At 41.6% G+C, this 23115-nt stretch overlaps 1 protein-coding gene across 5 annotated transcripts in view; it reads left to right on the top strand.

Annotated features, from left to right (window-relative positions):
* Positions 1-335: 335 nt before the first annotated feature.
* Positions 336-23115, top strand: part of XIAP (X-linked inhibitor of apoptosis) — a 45108-nt gene continuing 22328 nt past the window's right edge. The window contains exons 1-3 of one of the 5 annotated variants that reach the window (XM_066248653.1): positions 336-477; positions 708-828; positions 12746-12775. The gene's annotated coding sequence lies outside the window, so the exon portion shown is untranslated. Of the gene's footprint in view, positions 478-707; positions 829-899; positions 1050-1091; positions 1262-12745; positions 12776-23115 lie in introns of those variants that run through there. The other 4 variants (XM_066248652.1, XM_066248655.1, XM_066248654.1 and 1 more) reach the window with 4 other exon arrangements.

The following is a 23115-nucleotide window of genomic DNA, read 5'->3' as shown; positions in this document are numbered from 1 at the left end:
TTAGCTGTGTGCTACTGGGGTAGTTATCCTCTTCTGGGCCTCAATTTCATCTGTAAAATAGGTTTAGTAAGGCTGTGCCTACTATGTAGGGTTGTCAAAATTATAGCAAAGAACACGTTGTTGCTACCAGTATACCTGGTCTATAGTATGAATTCAACATGTTCGGTCTCTTCTCGTTTTATCCTTTAACCTCTACTTCTCTACTCCTCAACCCCAGAATCCAGCAGGTAAAATCCGTGGGAAAAAAAGCTCCTCGAGGCTAAAAGGAGGAAATGCTTGAGCTGGGGGGCGGGGACTGTGCAGCGCACACAGCGCATGCGCGCCCACTCCTTCAGGTTCTGGTTTCCAACTTGGGGGGTGGGGGGGGGAAGGGCTTCGCGTGTCCTGGTTGCCCCCTTCCCTCATGGGCAAGTGGGGGCACCTCGGCGGTGCCCCGGCTGGGCCCAGCGCTCCGGGAGGGACACCTGGGCCCTAGGGGTAAGTTCAAAAATGGCGGAGGGCGAAGAAGGAGGGGCTTTTCAGGGCGGGAGGCTGGCCTCCGGCGGGGGTGGCGGGGAGGAGGCCGCGGGGGGCCCTGCGCGGGGCCGCGGCGGGGAGACGGGCGGACTTTGTCCGATGCCTCTTTGAGGCCCTCGGGGTTCCTCTGGGGGCCGGACGGCCTGGTGGGTGCGAGGGAGGGAGACAGAGAGACTTCCGTTTCCTTTCAGGCCCGCCGCCGCGAGCGGAGCTGGCGTTTCCAGATTGGGGCCTTGCCGCCCCTCCCCCCGGACCCTCCCCTCGGGACCGCACGGGGCGCCGCGGGTGATCCGGGCAGGCTCTCCTGGCGCGGTGGGTACTGCCCGCACGGGCTTCCTCCTCCTCCTCCTCCTCCTCCTCCCCTTTTCTTCTCTCCGCTCCCCTCCCCCCGCCGGGCCCGCGCGGAGCGGGAAGGCGGGAAGGCCGCCCCTGTCTGGCGGCGGCGGCCTGCCCGGGGCTCCTGGGCCAGGTTTCCAGACCCGGCAGTAAAGCGTGGGCGGGTGGGTGCCAGCCTGAACCTCATGACCTTTAAGGTAAATAGAGTCAAAGAACTTTTTTTTTTTGGTGATGAAAGGGACCCCCCCCCAACTCCCAGCTGATGACTGGCAAGTATGGAGCTGGGTGGAGTGTGTGGGGCGAGGGCGTGTGAAGCAGAGAGAATGGGAGCCAAAAGCTTCCGGAAGAGGAAATTAGCTAGTAATTCTTTCCAACCTTTGCTGCCCTAGTCACCTCCCCAGCATATTCTGTAAGTAAAACAAAATTTAGTCTAATTTTCAGTTTCATTACTTTAACTCTGAAATATTTAATTTTTTTTTTCGGGCAGAAGGACTAATTGTTACTGAAACTAAGCCAGGGCCCCTCCCCCCCAAAAAAAGAGGAAGCCGTCAATCAAAGCTTTGTAAAAACCTATATGATTTTAATAATCTGCTACTTTGCTTTCCAATATAGTTATATTACTAGTTCTGTCACAACTATACCCTGATTGTTAACAACACGTCGACATTTACTTTGGTAAGACGAGGTCGCTATAGTATCCTCTTACTACTTTAACATTTGTTGCAACCAGTTCAAGAGAACACTGTTGCAGACGGCCATCTTAGAATTATTACATTTTAGAGTTTGAAGGGATCTTGACCCAACCGTTTACAAAAGCAGTAACTAAGCCACAGGAAGATTTCATGGCTCGCCTGAGTCTACTCAACTACTTAAATTAGAACCCAGGTTGTCTGGCTTCCTGCTAACCGTTCTTTCTGCGCAACTGCACGTAGCCTCCAAGCAAGAAGATGTATTCAATTCAGTGCACATTTCTGAAGCACACACCACTTTTGTGACATACAACTCTGCTTCTGCTTAGTGTTTTAACATGCTCATGAAGCCAGTGCTTAAGACATTTTCTCATACAAGAAGTGGTAAAAAATTAGGTTTAAAAGATTTATACATGCACACAGGCACATATGTATACTTGAATATGCTCAGGTAACTTCTTGAAAAATACACAAAAATGTTAGTTATAGAGGAGGGGGAGGCTTTTTACTTTGTACTTCGCTTGTGGTCTAATATACAGTTTGAATTTCTACAATAATATTGATTTTATAATTTAAAAACAAGTTTTAAAGTTTACACACATATATGTATATAAATATAAATAAGTATATATCAATGGTATATATAGATATTTATATACATACATGTATTTATGTATCAGTGGTTCGGGTTTTTTGTTTCTTATGTGTCAGTGGTTGTATTGTAAAACCCAGTGTGGTTCGTGTCAGCCCAGCTGGCAAAGCATGCTCACGTTTCTTCCTTGGTTCTCCTATTGTTCCTAATGCGAGATGCTAAAAATTATATATGTTATACTAAGTGTTTGATTATCAAATAATGTAACAAATTAACATTCAGTATATCAAATTTGATAACAATGAAAAAAATATGGGTGTAGAATCCGTGGATAAGAATCATTTAAAAATTAAGACTGGAAAGTTCCCTGGTGATTAGTAGTTCAGCTCTTTTGTTTTTATGAATAGGTTAGTAAAGACTCAAGAAAATTTGAATTGCCCAAGGTTATATATCTGATTATTAGCAGATTGTGGACTATGATCTAAGTGCCAGTCCAGTGCCCCTTGTAATGTGCCTGCAATTTTATTGCTTTTTAGTGCATTTGATGACTCCAACTAGGCAAAGTAATGGTGACTAAAGGTTAGTCAGACCCTTTTCAGTAGATAAGAATTACTGAAATTAACGCACCATTAATTTGTGTAGTGCTTGAAATATTTTAGTTAACAGAAATATTCCCCTTACATTTGTTGTAAACATTAATTTGTTTAGTGAGTCCTTTGTTGATATTATAAATGCTTAGAGACCCCCAAATATGAAATGATACATTTCACTATTTTTGTTTGGTCTCATATTCAAGTTTGGCAGCTAGTGCTAACAGGAAAAAACTGCTTTCATGTAAAGAAAACATTTGTTGAGCACCTACTCTATGCCAGTCATTGTACTTACTGTATGCAGGGTTCCTTGTTATTTTGAGGTTGGAAGATTATTCATAAGCTGTCAATTTTCAAACTTAATCTGTGGTCTAATCTAGTAATAGTATTAAGAATGTTATCTGTAACGCTGTTTAAGGTCATTGTGTGAGTAGACGAGGAGACAAAAACAGTGGTAAAATAAAGAGTTGCTAGTGAATTGAACAAATGCACGTTTTGTATCCTAGAGGCCATGTGGTAGGTGGAAAGAAACCTGACTTGGGTGCCTGGGTTCTTGGATTTGTTTCCATCTATCTGTGCAATTGTGAGCAAATCGCTGAACCTTAGTACTCAGTAATTCTTTTTTCATATGTTTATTCCAACTAATTACAACTATAAGAAGTATTTGGAATATTATCTATTATAAAAGAAATATGTTTATTATAGAAAATTTATGAGATTCAGGATAATATATAGAGAATAATTAAGTATAACATTCTTTTATATTTACATGCTCTTTTTTATTTAGGATTATATTGTATATAGATTGTTTTTTTTTTTTTATTACTTTGTTTTTTGTTTTTTTTTTCCATTTTTCTGAAGCTGGAAACAGGGAGAGACAGTCAGACTCCCGCATGCGCCCGACCGGGATCCACCCGGCATGCCCACCAGGGGCGACGCTCTGCCCACCAGGGGGCGATGCTCTGCCCATCCTGGGCGTCGCCATATTGCGACCAGAGCCACTCTAGCGCCTGAGGCAGAGGCCACAGAGCCATCCCCAGCGCCCGGGCCATCTTTGCTCCAATGGAGCCTTGGCTGCGGGAGGGGAAGAGAGAGACAGAGAGGAAAGCGCGGCGGAGGGGTGGAGAAGCAAATGGGCGCTTCTCCTGTGTGCCCTGGCCGGGAATCGAACCCGGGTCCTCCGCACGCTAGTATAGATTGTTTTAATTCTTTTTCTCTCAACATTCTATTGAATATTTTCTCTGTCATGAAGTCTTTCAAAACATAATTTTTATTCAATCAGCGTATTCTATGCCCCATTTCCTTCATCTGTAGAGTTACAGGTTTGAACTAGTTGATTCAAAGATTCAAAACCCATTATGAGAGTTTTTTAAAAAAACTGATTATGTCAGATTTTATCAAGGAGAAAAACCCATTAACAATCCCAAAACTATTTGAAATAAATATCTCAAATAAAGAACAAGGTGGAGATGCAGTTCTTAATAATTTATGGTTTGCATTTTCATATATTTTAAAATTTCTCATGCTAAATAATTTGTTGGAAGTGTACATAATAAACGTATCATTACGGTGTTAAATGCTGACCTATTGGCCCTGGCCGGTTGGATCAGCGGTAGAGCGTAGGCCTGGCGTGTGGGGGACCCGGGTTCGATTCCTGGCCAGGGCACATAGGAGAAGCGCCCATTTGCTTCTCCACCCCCACCCCCTCCTTCCTCTCTGTCTCTCTCTTCCCCTCCCGCAGCCAAGGCTCCATTGGAGCAAAGATGGCCCGGGTGCTGGGGATGGCTCCTTGGCCTCTGCCCCAGGCGTTAGAGTGGCTCTGGTCGCGGCAAAGCGACCCTCCAGAGGGGCAGAGCATCGGCCCCTGGTGGGCAGAGCGTCACCCCTGGTGGGCTTGCCGGGTGGATCCTGGTCGGGCGCATGCGGGAGTCTGTCTGACTGTCTCTCCCCGTTTCCAGCTTCAGAAAAATACAAAAAAAACACAAAAACTAAAAAAAAAAAAAAATGCTGACCTATTTAGTTTCATTTCGTAGGCTGGGTGTATAATAGGTTGTAGAGGGAGAAGCTGGGCTTCTGAGTTTGATACTCTGGGATTATCATAGTATAAAGGAGAAAAGATCTGTGGAAACTTGGAAATGTTCAATAACTTGCCCAAAGTCCAAATAGCTATAAAGTTGCAAAGGTGGGGTTTGAATCCAGATTTCTCTGATTGCATTGCTCATGCTTTCCTTCCATTGCATGCTGTATTTCAACGATGAAGATCTCATAAACATACTTCTGGATGGTATTGCTTTGATCAAGATTAACCAAGTTGGTATTTTTGAGTAAATTTAGGAGCGAAAGTGAAAAAGTTGAGATAGCACTTTAGGAAAATAGTTTTCAGGCTGAGAGAACCCAACTAACACACCTGAAGCACCTTCTGTTTGGAGCTGAACTTTAATATCACTGTACTGACAGATTGACAGGTAGTAAGTAGGTGCCTGTTTAAGAAAAAAATTGTTGACTGAGTACTCCTGCTTATTACAAAGAAATGTATTTGATGAAAGAGGAAAAATTCAACTTCCCAGACCCTCCAGATAATTGAAAAGAAAGGCCTTTCTACGTTCTGAGAAATTAAGCAAAACAGTTGTTGATTATTTATTGTATCTATCATAAGAATATGAGGCCAGACTTCCATGTTTGCCTGGCCTGTGGTGGCGCAGTGGATAAATCCTGGACCTGAAACACTGAGGTCGCTGGATCAAAACCCCTGGCTTGCCCTGTCAAGGCACATGTGAGAAGCAACTACTACAGGTTGATGCTTCCCGCTCCTGCCCCCCACCTTTCTCTCTCTCTCTTTCTCTCTCTCTCCCCCCTTTCTCTAAAACCAATAAATAAAAATTTTGAAAAGTTACATGTTTTATCTGCTCTGTGTATAACTTAGTAGCAGGTTGTCCTTTGTGTGATAAAAGCCTATTTATGTCCATTTTGTAGGACTTGGCATGGACTTTTATTATTTTTAATAGCGTTATAGTTGTAGCTCTGCTGTTTGATACATTCTGGAATTTCATTTTTGTATGATTGGTACCCAGCCTTTGTTAAGGATTATATGTGATTCACTTAACCTGATCTGCTTTTATAATGTGTTTTCAAGGATCTGGATCATGGTGAAAGTGAGATTTACCTGTGTAGGGGGAAAAATAATTTCCTCCTATGCTTCTAAGTTCTTCTGGCTGGTTTAATAATCAAACTTACATGCGACATTAACAAGAGAAAATAACCAGCTTTATTACATACAGGGCTGGAAAAAGTAGGTTTACAGTTGTTCACATGGAAAGTAATACAATAATTAATAACATAAGAGTAAGTATTGTGTGTGCTCATAACTGTAACCCTACTTTTGCCCCACACTGTGTGTACATTTGGAGACTCTGTAAGAATATGGGACCCCAGGATTAATCAGGTAGTTGAGGGTTATATGCCATTTTGGACTAAGGAGAGGAAGGGGCTGCCCTGTGGTGACGCAATCCATAAAGCACTGACCTGGAACACTGAGGTCGCCGGTTCGAAACCCTGGGCTTGCCTGGTCAAGGCACATATGGGAAGCAACTGCTCTAAGTTTATAAGGTAATGCTTCCTGCTTCCCCCCCCTTTCTCCCTCTCCCTCCCCTCCCTCTCCCCCCCTTAAAGATTCAGTCAATGAGGAGAGGGAGGCAAAGGGGTCTGGGACTTCAAAGGGAAAGTACGCAATTCACAGGTAAATAAGAAAGCAAATATGGAATAAAGAAATTCTTGCCTACCTGACCTGTGGTGGCGCAGTGGATAAAGCGTCGACCTGGAAATGCTGAGGTCGCTGGTTCGAAACCCTGGGCTTGCCTGGTCAAGGCACATATGGGAGTTGATGCTTCCAGCTCCACCCCCCTCCTCTCTCCCTCTCTCTCTCCTCTCTAAAAATGAATAAATAAAATAAAATTTAAAAGAAATTCTTGCCATGCCACCCAGAACTAATGGGGAGTCCCCAGACTTGGCAGGCTCCTCTTTGCCACACTTGGATTGTACGGTACTGAGGTGATAGCTCCTATCTGAATTCCTTTAGGCTGCAGGGGGAGGGCCAAAGATTCTTTCTAAGTCTTTCATTTTTTTTAAATAACCAGGTTAAAATAATATTTCAAAAGGCATCTTTTGGAGTTCTTCCCCTCACCTGTATAGACTGGGAATGGCTCGAACTCAGCTGGTCAGACAGGTTAAACTGAGTGAGTTAAGGCTGAATTCCTAATCTGGGAGCAAAGCTGGTGCCACTGTGCATTCCCTAGTATATCTATAAATACTTATATATTGTTTGAACTTTTATACTTCTGTAATAATTTTGTTGACCTCAAAATCACAAGCCTCTCAGCATATATTGCTATGCAGCCTACCTTTCTATGGCTCCAGCTAATTTTTCAACCCTTGAAAGGGCAAGGAGTCTAACATTTTCTGTTAGGTCTCCGGACTACTCCTTCAGCTAATAATTCTTATAGTAATTTCCTTAGACCAATATTGGTCATAATCACAGGGTTTGATTTTTCACTGTTAATTACTGGTCATGCGATCTTTGATGAGTAACAACCAGTCAGAAAACCACAGTTTCCCTATATTTCATATGGGGGTTAGGATATATTGTATAGGTTAAATTAGATACCACTCATGAAAATATTATAAATTTTAAAACACTTTGCATATTTTAGTTATTTTCAAAGTACTAGTGAAAAGAAAAGAGATGGGCTGTGGAGGAATCACAAGTTTATGCTTAAATTTTGACCATGTGTTAAAACAAATAGGATTAGGAGTTTTTAGTTTCAATTCAGCATATTTCAATAGATTCGAGACTTTGTTTTCTTGTAGCAAAAATGTTGGGAAGAAGGGAAATGAAAATGTGTAGATCAGTGTTTAGAACACATAGGCACTTGTATATTGTATGCATTTGACTTGTAGTCACTGTGGCAAAGTTTACTTTGTGCCTTCCTTTTTTATTCAAACCAAGAATGAAGACAAAACTATTAAATGTTTACATATGGGCAGCAGAGTGGCTGTCAGATAGAAATAAATATTTTTACTGAGGAAAAAGTACTTGTTTCAGGCCCTGGCTGGTTAGCTTGGTTCGTTAGAACATTGTCCAGATATGCCAGGATTTCAGGTTCAATCCCCAATCAGGGTACAAACAAGAATCAATCAATGAATGCATAAATAAATGGAATAAGTGGAACAGATCTGTGTTTCTTTCCCTCCCTCTCTCCTTCCTCTCCCTCCTCTCTCTCTCTCTCTCCCTCCCTCCCTCCTTCCCTCCCTCCTTCCTCTCCTTCCCTCTCTCCCCCTCCCTCTCTCCTTCCTCTCCCTCCTCTCTCCTCTCTCCTCTCTCTCTCCCCTTCCCTCCTTCCCCCTCCTTCCCTCTCTTTTCTATCCCTCCTCTCCCTTCTCTCTCTCCTCTCTCTCCTTCCTTTTTCCCTCTCTCCCCCTCCCTCTCTTTCCTTCTCTCCCCTTCCCTCCCTCTCTCTTTCCTCTCCCTCCTCTCTCTCCTCTCTCTCTTCTTTCTCTCCTTCCCTCTCTCCCTCCTTTCTCTCCTCTCTCTCCTTTCTCTCCTCTCTCTCCTTTCTCTCCTCTATCTCTGCTTCTTCTTCCCTCTCTCCCCCTCCCTCTCCCTCTCCCCTTCCTCTCCCTCTCTCCTTCCTCTCCCTCTCTCTCCTTTCTCTCCTCTCTCTGCTTCTTCTCCTTCCCTCTCTCCCCCTCCCTCCCTCTCTCCTTCCTCTCCCTCCTCTCCCTCCTCTCTCTCCTCTCTCTCCTCTCTCTCCTCTCTTTCTCTCTCCCCCTCCTTCCCTCTCTCCCTCTCCTTCCCTCTCTCCTTATCTTCTCCCTCCCCCTCTCCCTATTTATAAAGTAAAAATAACTTGTTTTAATACTTGTCTGATATCCCAGCATGATCATGGAAGAGAATACTTAATTCTGAGAAATATCTGGTATCCCTACTGTGGGTCAAATAAGTTTGCAAATATGACGTATATGTTTGCTAGCTTATAGTTTGCATTGGGTGTGGGGGACAGGCTGTAAGCAGGCAGGGTCCTCTTAGCCTAAGGCTCAGTTTTAAGACTAAGCCTTTCCTACCCTTTTAATACTAAGATCTCAACACTTAACTTTTCCCCATACCCTTGACTGTTGCATGATGTGGGATGGTGCACTCTCATGAGGAATTCCATTTATGCCTCAGAGAAGTGGCTTTGTATCAGAGACTTCCTTATTTGTATACTAGCTTAAAGGCTTTAATTTCTACACTATAAAATAAGGGAGACCAGGAACTCTCACTCTCTGTTCCTGAAATTAACATTGCAGAGAAGCCAGTATGCAGAGTTTGTGCAGAGAGAAAATGAGGAACAGAGGTGAATAAGGCTGGTGAGGTACAAACCTTTGATTCTAGGGAAACTCGGATGAGTCAGTGGCTTTGGGAGCCCTGAATGGAAAGGGAAGTGCTTTCCCACTTGTGTATATTTTTTGCCCGCCGGGTGCAAACTAGGATTAAAGGTTGGCCCACCAGTTCTTGGCTCCCTTGTTTCATTACTGTCTGTCCGAATCTAATGTGAACCTGCACAGACCAGGTGGCTGTGATGGTGGCCGTGGCTACTGGCTTTACACCTACTTCCCATTAAAAGAACCTCATCATGACACTTGAACCATCTGATTTTTCAGTACTACCTCCTAATCATTCTGTCAGGATAAGTTACCTTGACGAATACCAAGTAGATTAAGCTCCATTTCTGTGCCACTCACTGATCAACTGTATGGCCTTGGTCAAATCATTTAACTTCTTTATAATTTAGTTTCCTTAAGAGTGATTTCTTTAAGATGTTGAGCACAAACATAGTTATGGTGAACAAGTTTTGTTTCTGAGGATCTATAAAATATAATGATTTTCCTTTTCATTGTATTAATTTGAGCTGCCCTTAGTAAAAATTACTTTAGAAAAAATTTTGACTAAAGATCGGGGAGGCTCTTTTCTTCTTACTAGGCCCCAAGTTATTTTTACAAATCAGTGAGTGAACAGTTCAGAACTCCAACAGTAGACATCACTCAGAAACATTTTTCAACAAAGTTCTTTTATTTTCAACTCAAGTTATTATTACAGTAAGTCTTAATCAGGTATTACCTGTGTTTCTCAGCCCTCTCTGCTGGTGAGACAGCCACCCAAGCAACGGACCAGAAGACATTTGTTCTGGCCAACCACTGTGGACATGACCTTAGTACTGCTTTCTTTCTAAGACTTGACTGTATCCCTCTGGTTTGGTTTTGTTTTGTTTTTATAATCTGATGATTGGCAATGTTGGCAACAGTTTACGATTTCTCTTTTTCTCATCAGGGTTCCTCAGAGGCAGTTATCTAACAGTGATATTATAGAGTAGCAGACTGGCAAAAATTCTCACAGTAGGTAAAAACAAAGACCAAGAACATATCCTTCCCTCTTCCTGTTGTGATTTTTAAAATTATCTTACAAAGCCAAAACTTTGTAATACTAGGCCCTCTGTTGATAATTACTGGGACAGTGTTTTCACAGATGAAGAACTGTTACATGGAAAATAGCCAGCTGACACCCCCAGTCTTCTGGACAGGATTGCATAAGGACCTGCTCATCAAGAGCCCACCTGCTTGTTTCTTTTGATTAGAACCTAGTGTAATTGCTGGATAACTTTTAGAAAATTAAGCAGCAGGAAGAAAATAAAAATCAATAATCTCACTGCCACAGTAGAATTTTAATATATAATTCAGCCTAAATCTTTATATATATAATCTGTATTTTTATTATTGGGATTATACTATGCAATATTATTTTGTAACCAACGTTTTTCACTTAATAGAATCTCACGAACATATGTCCATGTCCTTTAGTACTCTTCTGCAACCTGACTTTTAATGGCTGCCTTGTATCCACATAACAGGTGTTGTCCTCTTCTCTTTTCTTCTTTTTTTTTTTTTGTATTTTTTTTTCTGAAGCTGGAAACGGGGAGGCAGACAGACTCCCGCATGCGCCCGACCAGGATCCACCGGGCACGCCCACCAGGGGGCGATGCTCCGCCCATCCGGGGTGTGGCTCCGTGGAGACCAGAGCCACTCTAGTGCCTGGGGCAGAGGCCGACGAGCCATCCCCAGCGCCCGGGCCATCTTTGCTCCAATGGAGCCTTGACTGCAGGAGGGGAAGAGAGAGACAGAGAGGAAGGAGAGGGGGAGGGAGTGGAGAAGCAGATGGGTGCCTCTCCTGTGTGCCCTGGCCGGGAATCGAACCTGGGACTTCCGCACGCCAGGCCAACGCTCCACCACGGAGCCAACCGGCAGGGCCTGTCCTCTTTTCTTGAACATTGATTTTTTTTGTTTTTAAAGTAGAACTAGATTGAACATCCTTATATATACCACTTTTTTACATCGTTCCTGATCATTTCCTTAGAGTTAAATGCTTAAAACTAGATTTGCTTGTTCAAAAAGCAATTGTATATTTAGGACTTTTAGAATATATTACCAGACTACCCTCTAGAAAAGATGTACAATTTTTTTAAAGATATTATTTTTTGATTTTAGAGGAGAGATAGAAAGGTGGAGGAGGAGGAACAGGAAGTACCAATTCGCAGTTGCTTCTCGTATGTGCCTTGACTGGGTAAGCTCAGGGTTTCGAACCAGCAAACTGAGCATTCCAGGTCAATGCCTAACCCACTGTGCCACCACCAGTCAAGTGGAAGTGGCGTACAGATTTTTAGTTTCTCCAAGAGTGCCTGTTGTCCCATACCTTCCCCACTGCTGAATTTTTATTGTTGGTCATAATGGTGATCTCTGCCAAACTAGACAAAAATATTATCTTTTAGGTTTTTTATTACTAATGAGATTTTAAATTTTTCTACGTTTGTTGGCCGTTAGTATTTGCATTTGTAAATTTGCCTGTTTCCTATTGAGGTGTTCATTTTTTTCTTACAGATTTGTGTTTTCAAGCTTCTTGATAGATTAAAAGAAGGTGGTGATAGGACACACTCCTGTTGAGACTATTTTATATTAGTGTTAAAAGCAAATAATGCCTGACCAGGCGGTGGCACAGTGGATAGAGCGTCAGACTGGGATGCGGAAGGACCCAGGTTCGAGACCCCAGGATAGCCAGCTTGAGCGTGGGCTCATCTGGCTTGAGCAAAAAAGCACACTAGCATGGACCCAAGGTCACTGGCTCGAGTGGGGGGTTACTCTGTCTGCTGAAGGCCCGCGGTCATGGCACATATGAGAAAGCAATCAATGAACAACTACGGTGTCACAACGAAAAACTGATGATTGATGCTTCTCATCTCTCTCCATTCTTGTCTGTCTGACCCTATCTATCCCTCTCTCTGACTCTCTCTCTGTCCCCGTAAAAAAATAAAAATTAAAAAAAAAAATTTAAAAAGCAAATAATAACATAAACAGATTTAGCTAGAATATTCATGCCAACATTTTTTAAAATATTTTTTTATAATAAAAAATTACATAGTTTTTTTGCCCTGGCCAGATAGCTCGGTTGGTTATAGCATCATCCTGAGGAACAGAGGTTGCCAGTTTGATCCCTGGTCAGGGCACATACAGGAGCAGAGTGATACTCCTGTGTCTCTCTCTCCCTCTCTCTTTCTCCCTCCTTCCCTCTCTCTCTCTTTCTCTCCCTCTCCTTCCTCTCTCTCCCTTCCTCTCTCTCCCCCTCTCTCCCTCTCCCTCCTCCTCCCTCTTTCCTTTTATTCCTCTTTCTGCCTCCTTCCTCCCTCCCTCCCTCCCTCCCTCCCTTTCTTCCTCCTCTCTTTCTCATCTTCTCTCCCTTCCTCTCTTTAAAATCAATAAAGATAAACATTAAAATTTTTAAATTGTTTAAAATTAGTTTTTATACAATAATATACGAAAGTATAATAGTAAAATATTGCTAGCTTTCTAAATGTTCATCAGTGAAGGTTCACATCTGTATATAGAATATGTTAACATTTGTTTTTAAGAGTGCTCATACATGCTTTTATTTATATTCATAGACCGTCTCTGGAGGAATACACAGAAAACTGGTAAGAGTGATTGCTTCTAGGAAGGGAACCAGAGGTTTAAGGTACAGGGGTGGAATGGATGCAACTTTTGTACTTGAATTGTTTGTAATGGGGGTATTTTCTCTTTTAATATACAATATACATCTAAAATTAATGTTCATCAATATGGCTTTGCTGAGGTTATGATATATTTATACAGCCAGGTAGTTGTCATCTATTTAAAATAATGTTTCTAATTCATATAAAAATTGATGTGGGAAGATGTTTATTATATATTATTAAATGAAAAAGCAAGTTATAAAATACCATGTAAAATAAATCCCCTTCAGAAATATTTATAATGTGCACATGCACCTGCACACAGAAAATTTTCTTAAAGTGTTCACAGCCTAGGTAGTAGGATTTTTCTTTTTCTTTTTCGAGAAAGAGACAGGGAAGGAGAAAGATGAAAAGCTTCAAGTCACAGTTGCATCACTTTAGTTATTCATTGATTGCTTCTCATATGTGCCTTGATGGGGGCAGGGGGGGCTGCAGCTGAGCCAGTGACCACTTGCTCAAGCCAGCAACCATGGGATCATGTTGATGATCCCATGTTCAAGCCAGTGACCGCACACTCAAGCTGGCAGCCTCAGGGTTTTGACCCTGGGACCTTAGCATCCCAGGTTGATGCTCTGTTTACTGCACCAGCACCAGTCAGGCTTAAGTGAATTCTTGACCCCAAAACCTGTGTATTCTTCATGTAAAACATTCTTTTAAGAGAACACAGTTTCATAATCTGTTGAATAGATGAGGAAGTGCCTTACTGTGTGTTTATTCTGACTGAACTGAACCTGTGGAGTGAATTGTTAGGAGTAGTTTGTCAAAGATTGGAGATCTATCCTCAAATTCAAATATTACTATGACTTTCTAAATTAAGTGTAGAACCTGTAATTGGCGTTCCTTTTGTTGGTTCTCAGTGTGCCCTTTCGGGTATTAACTGAAGTAGCTTTCATGAGCAAACATACATTGTATACAACAGTATTAGTAAGCTTATGTTCTTGACTGAGTTTATGGGCTAAATGCTCATTAATGCCATTCAGTTATTTGAATGGCTCTAGTGCTTAAATTTAGGGAAAGAACTTTTAATTTGGTTGAATGTAATTAACCTCAAAAATATTTTATTGCCTGACCAGGCGATGGCACAGTGGATAGAGCATCGGACTGGGATGCAGGAGGACCCAGGTTTGAGACCCCGAGGTCGCCAGGTTGAGCGCGGGCTCATCTGGTTTGAGCAAAAGCTCACCAGCTTGGACTCAAGGTCCCTGGCTTGAGCAAGAGGTTACTCGGGCCTGACCTGTGGTGGCGCAGTGGATAAAGCGTCGACCTGGAAATGCTGAGGTCACCGGTTCGAAACCCTGGGCTTGCCTGGTCAAGGCACATACGGGAGTTGATGCTTCCAGCTCCTCCCCCCGTCTCTGTCTCTCTCTCCCTCTCTCTCTCCTCTCTAAAATGAATAAATAAAATAAATAAATAAAAAAAAAAAAAAAAAAAAAAAGGTTACTCGGTACCATGGTCAAGGCACATATGAGAAAACAATCAATGAACAACTAAGGTGTCGCAACGAAAAATTGATGATTGATGCTTCTCATCTCTCTCCGTTCCTGCCTGTCTGTCCCTATCTATCCCTCTCTCTGACACTCTCTGTCCCTGTAAAAAAAATAATAATAAAAATCAGAGATTTTAAAAAAAATTATTAACCATTTAACTTAAAGTTAAAAGAAAACCTGCTTCATTATTTAAAGAATTTCAGTATAGTATAAATGAACAATTTGACTAAACTGATTTCTTACGTAAATGTATCGTAGTATAAAAGCTGAATTTAAAAAATGATATTCCATTTTTGTTTTAAAAATTCAGCTTTTTATACTATGATACATTTGCCAGCACTGTAAACAAAATGCTATTTCTAAACAGGGAGCTAACTGTCTAATACTGTAAAATAACTGAAAGAGGGATTGACCTACATTGGGTCAGGGAGAATGCTGCTTATCTGACAAGATCTCTGTGCTGGATCTTCTATAGAGGAAAAAGCTATTGATGAGAAAATCTTGTAGTATTTGAGCAGAGAGAGAATCTTAAGATAAATTTTAAAATCAAAGAGTGTTTTTTGGTTCATACATATAAAATTTTTATGGTGTTACTATGAAAAAAATGTATGAGCCTGACCTGTGGTGGCGCAGTGGATAAAGCGTCAACCTGGAAATGCTGAGGTCGCCGATTCGAAACCCTGGGACTGCCTGGTCAAGGCACATATGGGAGTTGATGCTTCCAGCTGCTCCCCTCTTCTCTCTCTCTGTCTCTCTCCTTTCTCTCCCTTTTTGTCTCTCTCCCTCTCTCTCTCCTCTCTAAAAATGAATAAATAAAATGTAAAAAAAATGTATGAATCCTGTAATATTTTGGAATATGATTTTAGTATGGGTTTTTATCATTGAAGAATTAGACTGTTTACATGGTATGCGTGTATTTCCTATTTTGGTTCCATTTCCTGGGCACTATGGCATATTAACAATTATTAGTACTTCCAGTGATTTCAGGAGTCCAGGAGAGGTGGTGGTTGGGATGCGGAATAATAACAGCAGTAGCCTGACAAAGGTGGTTCAACAGTTGTTCTTTTGCTCGATATTTATTAAGCGCTACTGTGTGTCATGCATTGCTTTAGGCATTGGAAATACAATGTGATCAAACACAGCGCTGTCCTGAAGGATCTTCATTCTAACCACATATGTATATAGAGGTGCGCACACATACACACTTGCAGAAATTATTAAGTCATCCTCTACTGTACTTGAGTCAGCAGAAAATTTTGTAGAGGATACATGAGGACACAAAGAGTAGTCATTCTCCTGGGGTTTTGAGTTGAAGAATCAGCAAAAATGTCATAGATGAGATTGTAAAACAACCGTTTCTGTGTTTTGAACTGATGCCTTTATTTGATTACATAATTACATAATGTTTCAGTCAGCATGATAGTAGTACTGCACTCAGAGCTCATAGGGTTATATTGCTTGCATAATTCTTTTCATATTTTTAACATTGTATTAGTTTCTTCAGGCTGCCATATCAAAGTACCATAAACTGTATGGTTTTAAAACAACAGAAATTTTTTTTTCTAATAGTGCTGGAGACAGAAATTTTGAAATTTAAGATGTTGACAGGGCCATGCTATCTCTGAAGGCTCTGGGGAGAACCTATTTCATTCCTCAGACCCTCTTTTATTTAATTTTTAACTCTTAAAATTATTTATTGATTTTAGATAGAGAGAAAGGGGCAGAGAGGGGGAGACCAGAACATCAAGCTGTTCCTGTATGTGCCCTGACCGGTGATTAAACCACCAACCTCTGTTCTTTGGGGTCAGTGCTCTCTAACCATCGGAGATACCCAGCCAGAGCAAAAGACCCTCTTTTTCTTTCATTCATTCATTCATTCATTCATTCCCTTCTTTTCCAGTGAGAGGGGGAGACACAGAGACAGTCTCCCACATGTTCCCTGACCAGGATTTAACCCAGCAACCTCTATCTAGGACCATGCTCACAACTGAGCTATTTTTAGCACCTGAGGTAGAGGCTACTGAGGCATCCTCAGTACCCTTGGCCAGTGCTCTCGAACCAATTGAACCATGATTACAGGAGTAGAAAGAGAGACAGAGAGAGAGAGGAGAGGGAGGGAGGGGTGGAGAAGCAGGTGGTTGCTTCTCCTTTGTGCCCTGAACAGAAATCAAACCAGGGACATCCACATGCCAGGCCAACACTCTACCACTGAGCCAACTGGCCAGGGCCAGACCCTCTTTTCAATTAAGGTCATATTCCCAACTGCTGATTAGGACTTCAACAAATCTTTTTGAGGGGGACACAGTTCATCTCATAACAATCATTTAATTCCCTTTGTACTGTGCCACATTGATATAGTTACTTAGAAATGTTTTTTCGCCTGACCAAGCGGTGGTACAGTGGATAAAGCATCAGACTGGGATGCAGAGGACCCAGGTTCAAAACCCTGAGATCACTGGCTTGAGCACTGGCTCACCAGCTTGCATGCTGAGTTGCTGGCTTGAGTGTGGGATCATAGACATGACCCCTTGGTCGCTGGCTTGAGCCCAAAGGTCTCTGGTTCGAAGCCCAAGGTCGCTGCTTGCGCATGGGGTCACTCGCTCTGCTGTAGCCTGCCCCAAGCCCCCCATCAAGGCACATACGAGAAAGCAATCAGTGAATAACTAAGGAGCCACAACAAAGAATTGATGCTTCACATCTCTCTCGTTTTCTTTCTGTCTGTCCCTCTCTCTAGCTTAAATTTTTTTTCTGTTAACTTTTATTTCAAGTAATGCAGATTTTTATTAGAAAATTTAATATTAAAATACATTTCTGACTAATACAGTGTTGTTATATCAAAAATATTTCTCTGCATGGGTGTTTTTCTATTGCTTTAACATTAAAGGGTTGTTGTTTTTTCTACTAAGACTATTCATTTTTTTTTACCATTTAGAAAAGTTATCCCTTAAAATAGAATCGTTTGATTTTTCATTTTTTGTTGTTGTTTTGACAGTGACAGCGTCAGGGGCAGACAGACAGGAAGGGAGAGAGATGAGACGCATAAGTTCTTCATTACGACACCTTAGTTGTTCATTGATTGCTTTCTTATATATGTCTTGACGGGGGGGGGGGGCTACAGCAGAACGAGTGACCCCTTGCTCAAGCCAGTGACCTTGGGCTCAAGCTAGCGAGCCCGTGTTCAAACCGGATGAGCCTGCGCTCAAGCTACAACCTCGGGATTTCGAATCTGGGTCCTCTGCATCCCAGTCTGACATTCTAGCCGCTGCACCACCACCTGGTTAAGTGATGTTTCATTGTTTTTAATAGCATACAACTGTTCTTAAGGCAACCATACTAGCCCTACCATAAAATTAATGAATACTTTTGAAGAGAATTACCCATAAACCATAAGGAATTAATATAATTTATAATATTCTTAGCTTCTATATACACACATACTGTAGTGCTCACGTACATTGTGAAATGATAAATATGAAGGAATAGGCAAAGAATAAATGCCTGCAGCCTTATACTTCCTTGTTCTAAGTGGATGTGTGGAAAATAGCCTAATGAAAACATTAGGGATAAATGCTACCTGTCAAATGGTCGGTACGTCTTTTTCCTAAAGTGTAGGTGGTGTTTCTAAAATAATCTCACTGAAGAAAATCCAAAACCTTTGTATAAAAAAAATGCACAGATTTGTCTTGTGTGTGAAAATCTTTTAATGTAAGTTCATTTTGTATCCAAAACAGTCCGTTTCTGCTTGAATACATTAGCTCAAAAGCACACCAACATATAGACACACCCAGACATACCCACCCAAAACAAAAGGGGTGCTTTCCAAGGAGATTGGGGATGAGGTTAAGAATTAAAGGAGAGGGTCTCATATTACCAGGGTCAATGAAATTAACTGCACTTTAAAATAAATGATGCATACTTGGAATTAGTTTATAAATACATAAGCTATAGGATGGACAGACAATAATGTGAAAAGCTGCCACAGAATTTCATAATTTGTGAACATCTAGCTTCAGTGCTCCATAATATGGAAAGGAACTTTTAAAAACAGCCAACTGGTTTGATTTCTTAAAAGTTATATGCATTTTGGCCCTGGCCGGTTGGCTCAGTGGTAGAGCGTCAGCCTGGCGTGTGGGGGACCTGGGTTTGATTCCTGGCCAGGGCGCATGGGAGAGGCGCCCATTTGCTTCTCCACCCCTCCCCTCCTTCCTCTCTGTCTCTCTCTTCCCCTCCCGCAGCCGAGGCTCCATTGGAGCAAGGATGGCCCGGGTGCTGGGGATGGCTCCTTGGCCTCTGCCCCAGGCCCTGGGGTGGGTCTGGTTGCGGCAGAGCGACGCCTGGAGGGGCAGAGCATCGCCTCCTGGTGGGCAGAGCGTTGCCCCTGGTGGGCGTGCCGGGTGGATCCTGGTCGGGCACATGCGGGAGTCTGTCTGACTGTCTCTCCCCATTTCCAACTTCAGAAAGAAAAAAAAAATACCAAAAAAAAATTCGAAAAAAAAAGTTATATGCATTTTGGAAAATACTATAATTTGCAACAATTACCAACAGAAAAACGACATTAAGAGATTAAATACTGGGAACAGAGAACTGAGGTCCTCAGAGTCCCACAAGAGATAGAATCAGACTTCACATTAGAATGTAAAGAATGTAGTTAAAGGAAAACTTAACTGGGATCTTTGCAACAGGTTAAATATTTAACTACTTCAAACAAATGATTTGGGACTCTCACATAGTTCTGAAAATGTAACATCTATTTTTCCATATCAAAAGCAGATAACTTCATTAGCAAAGGCCCGTTTATGTTAGACTTAAAATGACCTCTGATTCATCAGAGTGTATACTAACAATTACCAAACTATTATTTTAATAACATTTAGACAGCTTTATCGAGATACATTTCATATACCATAAAATTATTTTGAAAGTGTACAGTTCAGTGGTTTTTACTGTATTCACAGAGTTGTGCAAGCATCACAACAACCTAATTTAGAATACTTTCATTACTCCAAAAAGAAATTCAATAACCATTTGTAGTTGCTCCCCATTTTCCCTCTTCCCCCAGCCTTAGGCAACCACTAATCTACTTTCTGTTTCTGTTTATTTTTATGTAACATTTTAACTTAACTTGCAACATTATTGTTCTCATGCCTATTGCAGGTTATTGGATCAGCATTTAAATGCTCTTAAACTAGCCAAATTTACAAGTCCTGTGACATCCTGGGTCAGAAAACATTCAAACAGTGGTTTCCTGATGTTATAATTGTTCCTTATTCTAAGAGTTTTGATCTGGAACATGTGTTTCAGATTCTCTGTTTGTGCACTTGCTGGGGGTGGTAAACTCGGTTAATTAAAAGGAATAAAAAAAGCTGTTCTGTCCAGACTCAAAACTGAGTTTGTTCTACTTGCATCAACCATTCCAAGGCCTTTGGTAATAGGGACAGCTTTAGGAGTCTTCTGTGGCACAGCGTTATCCTCAGTAAGAATGTTATCTTCATCACTGTCTTATTCTTTGGCTTAATGTTTGGTTCAATCTGCTGTAAACAGCCTAGAAGGCTGTTATCAGGAAGTTGGCTGGAGCTGCCAGAGTCCTACTGTTCCAAACGTTATTCTCTTGGCTTGGCTTGCTGTTATGGTTAGGTTGCAGCTTTTTGCAATAATTATGTCTTTTACTTGATCAAAACTCTTCCCTGAGTTTTTATGTAGCATAAACTTCTTTTAAACTTCTGTGTATTGATTGATTTTAGAGAGGAAGGGATAGAGAGAGAGAAACATCGATTTGTTGTTCTATTTATTTATGTATTCGTTGGTTGATTCTTCTGTGTTCTGACCAGGGACTGAACCCCGCAAGCTTCGTGTGTCGGAACCGGACTAACCAACTGACCTACCTGGCCAGGGCTATATCATTAACTCTAAAACTTCATCATTAAGAGCCAATAGACTTCTACTGCGAGCAGACCTCCTGGAACAAGTCAGAATATCAAGAGATCCCTGGGACCTTCTCTAAGCCATGTGATATCTTCCTTAACTCTATGATGAGTTTCTGGGTGAATATCCACATCTGTAATTGAAGACAGGTGTAAAGTCTTGGGGCATACCAGTGACTGGATGTGCCTTTTTTCTTTGATTGACAGAACATAGTGCGTTGCTTAAAACAATTTACTTCTTCATGAGCGTGTTTGTACCAAAGGCACAATTGTCTGTTTCTTCCTTCTTTTGTATAAAAATCCTAAGCAGTGGATTGGCTGTAATTATCATTATTTATAGGTATTAAGGTTCCCTGGAGGTCTGCATAGCCTACTAAAATGTCAAGATTATTTTATGACCATGTTGCAGTAATCCATAAAACTCCTCAAAATGTCTTAAGTTTTGTTCTTTCTAGCAAAACCCGACAAAATTCAGTGCCAAACGTGCTCTTTCCCCCCAGAGGCCCCTGCAGCCACTGTCATGCTGCATGTGGGGCTGTCCCTCAGGAGCACTAGGTGGACACAGCCCAGGAGCCCGCAACTCACCAGATGCACCTGCATTGGTGACGTGGGTGCCAATGCTGAGCTCCACTGAGCTCCTCGGGGCTCATTGGTGGCAGGTGGAGACAACTCCTTTCTACCCTCCCTCTCTCTGCAGTGCTGGCCACAGGGCCACTGTGGAGGGCTGTGAGGCACCTAGCCCACACACTTCCTTGCTCTTGGCTTCCTCTCACATAACTGGGTTCCTGGCCCAGGTCAGAGGTGCCATCCTGAGAGACAGGAAGTGAAAATATTATTAAAGACATTCTGGAGAAAATCACCTGTAATCTCTGCCACCTTAGCATATTTTATCCACTTATTAAAAATTACCTTCCAGGTCTTGGCTGTGAGTGTATATTTTCATGCAATTGGCAGTCTAATGTACATTCTATTTTATATCCTTTTCCGTGTTAAAATAGCTTGTATTTTGTGTATTTGATAATAAAAACCCAGAGAAATAGAAACTTTTGTATCATATGCAGATACCAGGTAGATGGCTCTTCTGTATGTGTTTTCTCTGTTCTCCAGCTGCCCACATTCCCACATTTTCTCTAGATTAGCAGTCAACCTCCCCTCCTTGGCGTCTGCCCTTGGCTGTCTTTACCTCGTTGACTAGGCTATACATATACTGCATGTATATGTATGTGCATATTTTAAACACATCTCACATCTTGCAATCTTCCATACCCCTCATACAAATGTGTACCACTGCTTGCTGGTCCTTTTTTTTTGTCAGGGTTTGCTTCCATAGTGCCTTTCTCCTCAAACACTGTTGCCCTCAAGATTTCAGACTGCCTCGCCCCTGTGTATCAAAGCTTTGTTTGACTCTTTTCTCTGTACCTTATCTTTCTGCTTGCCCAGTACAAACCCTGCTATGCTTTCACAAAGAAGCCTTCAATTGTCTCAGCATGCTTTATTGCATTCAGATCTTTTCACATCCAAAAGCCTTTTTATCGCCTTTCTGCAATATTCATACCTCATTTTCTTCTGTATTCACAATCCTGTACTCTAGGCAGACTTATTTTCTAAATATCTTCTGTACCTTCATTCCACTTAATTTTATTTTTTGAAGTCCTCTCTCCCTTTCTTTTGGCGCCTTTCTCCAGACCCAAGGTTTCTGTCTTGTCAGTCACCTTTCTCCCTTTCACTCTGAACCTCTCTGGCATTTTTGTTTTCTCACCCTTCTCCAAAAGCTCTCACTCTGTTTATGTGTATGTGGTGTTCAGTTGAGTGCTTCTGAATAAACATCTGCTTTTCAAAACAGTGTAATCTAAACTATAGTGATATTTCTTGACCTTAATTCTGCCCTCAAGCTTCAACCTTTTCTAAATGACAGCATTTTAGATATCTAAAGGTAGATCATTACCCTATTCTCCATTCCCCTCTTATAGTTATTTTCCCTTTGAGATAAATACTCTCAGCTCTTCCAACTACTCCTCATAAGACACCATTTTCATCATCCTTGGTTGCTCTTTAGGGACTTGACACTTTGTTAATGTCCTTTCTAAAGTTTGTGCAGAATGTAAAATACATGCAGGGTGTAGCTGAATTGTCCTGAATGTTGCACATCTGGACATTAATGCAGCCTGATGTTGCTTTAAGTTTTTTAAAGTCAGAATGTAAGACTTTGTACATATCCCTGTTAGAATTTATCTCAGTAGCCCATCACCCAGCCTTGGTTTCTTTGAATCTTAACTTTTGGCATCTAGTTTATGTTGATTCAACAAAGGGCCTTGAAGCTAGTGTCAGAATGTTTTCAGGTTTCTGAGAAACAATAATCAAAAGTCATGGAAACTGTCCTCCAAAAATTGTTTTGTGCAGTTGTAACTTAGCTCTTGAGGTATATGTGAATTAATACCATGGTAAGTTGACAAGGCCAAGAAAAATTGATGCCCATTGCCAGCCTGCAAGACAGGAGCCTTGTGTTGAACACTACCTAAGAGGGGTGATGTTCCAAGACATAATGCCAAAAGAGCTGGTTACTCCTCCTAAGAAATCAATTAGTGTACATATGAAGTACAGACTGTCATTGTGACCGTTCTTTATTTTGCATGTGACAAGCATATGCAGAGTACCATGTTAGGAACTATGTGAGATTCTGTAGAATCAGCATTGCCTGAGGCCAGGCAAGCTTGATTTATGCCTATTGTCCCAAAGGTAATTAATAGTAACGTCAATTTTTACTTTCAAACATGTCCACGTTGGGATAATAAATAACTGCCCATCCTTCTCATAACCCAACTAGTTTCTTTTAGTTTTTTCATTTGGGTTAACT

The sequence above is a fragment of the Saccopteryx bilineata genome, chromosome X (assembly GCF_036850765.1).
Source record: "Saccopteryx bilineata isolate mSacBil1 chromosome X, mSacBil1_pri_phased_curated, whole genome shotgun sequence".
Classification (NCBI taxonomy): domain Eukaryota; kingdom Metazoa; phylum Chordata; class Mammalia; order Chiroptera; family Emballonuridae; genus Saccopteryx; species Saccopteryx bilineata.
The sequence above is the reverse complement of the archived record's forward strand: the minus strand, read 5'-3'. Positions and strand labels throughout refer to the sequence as shown.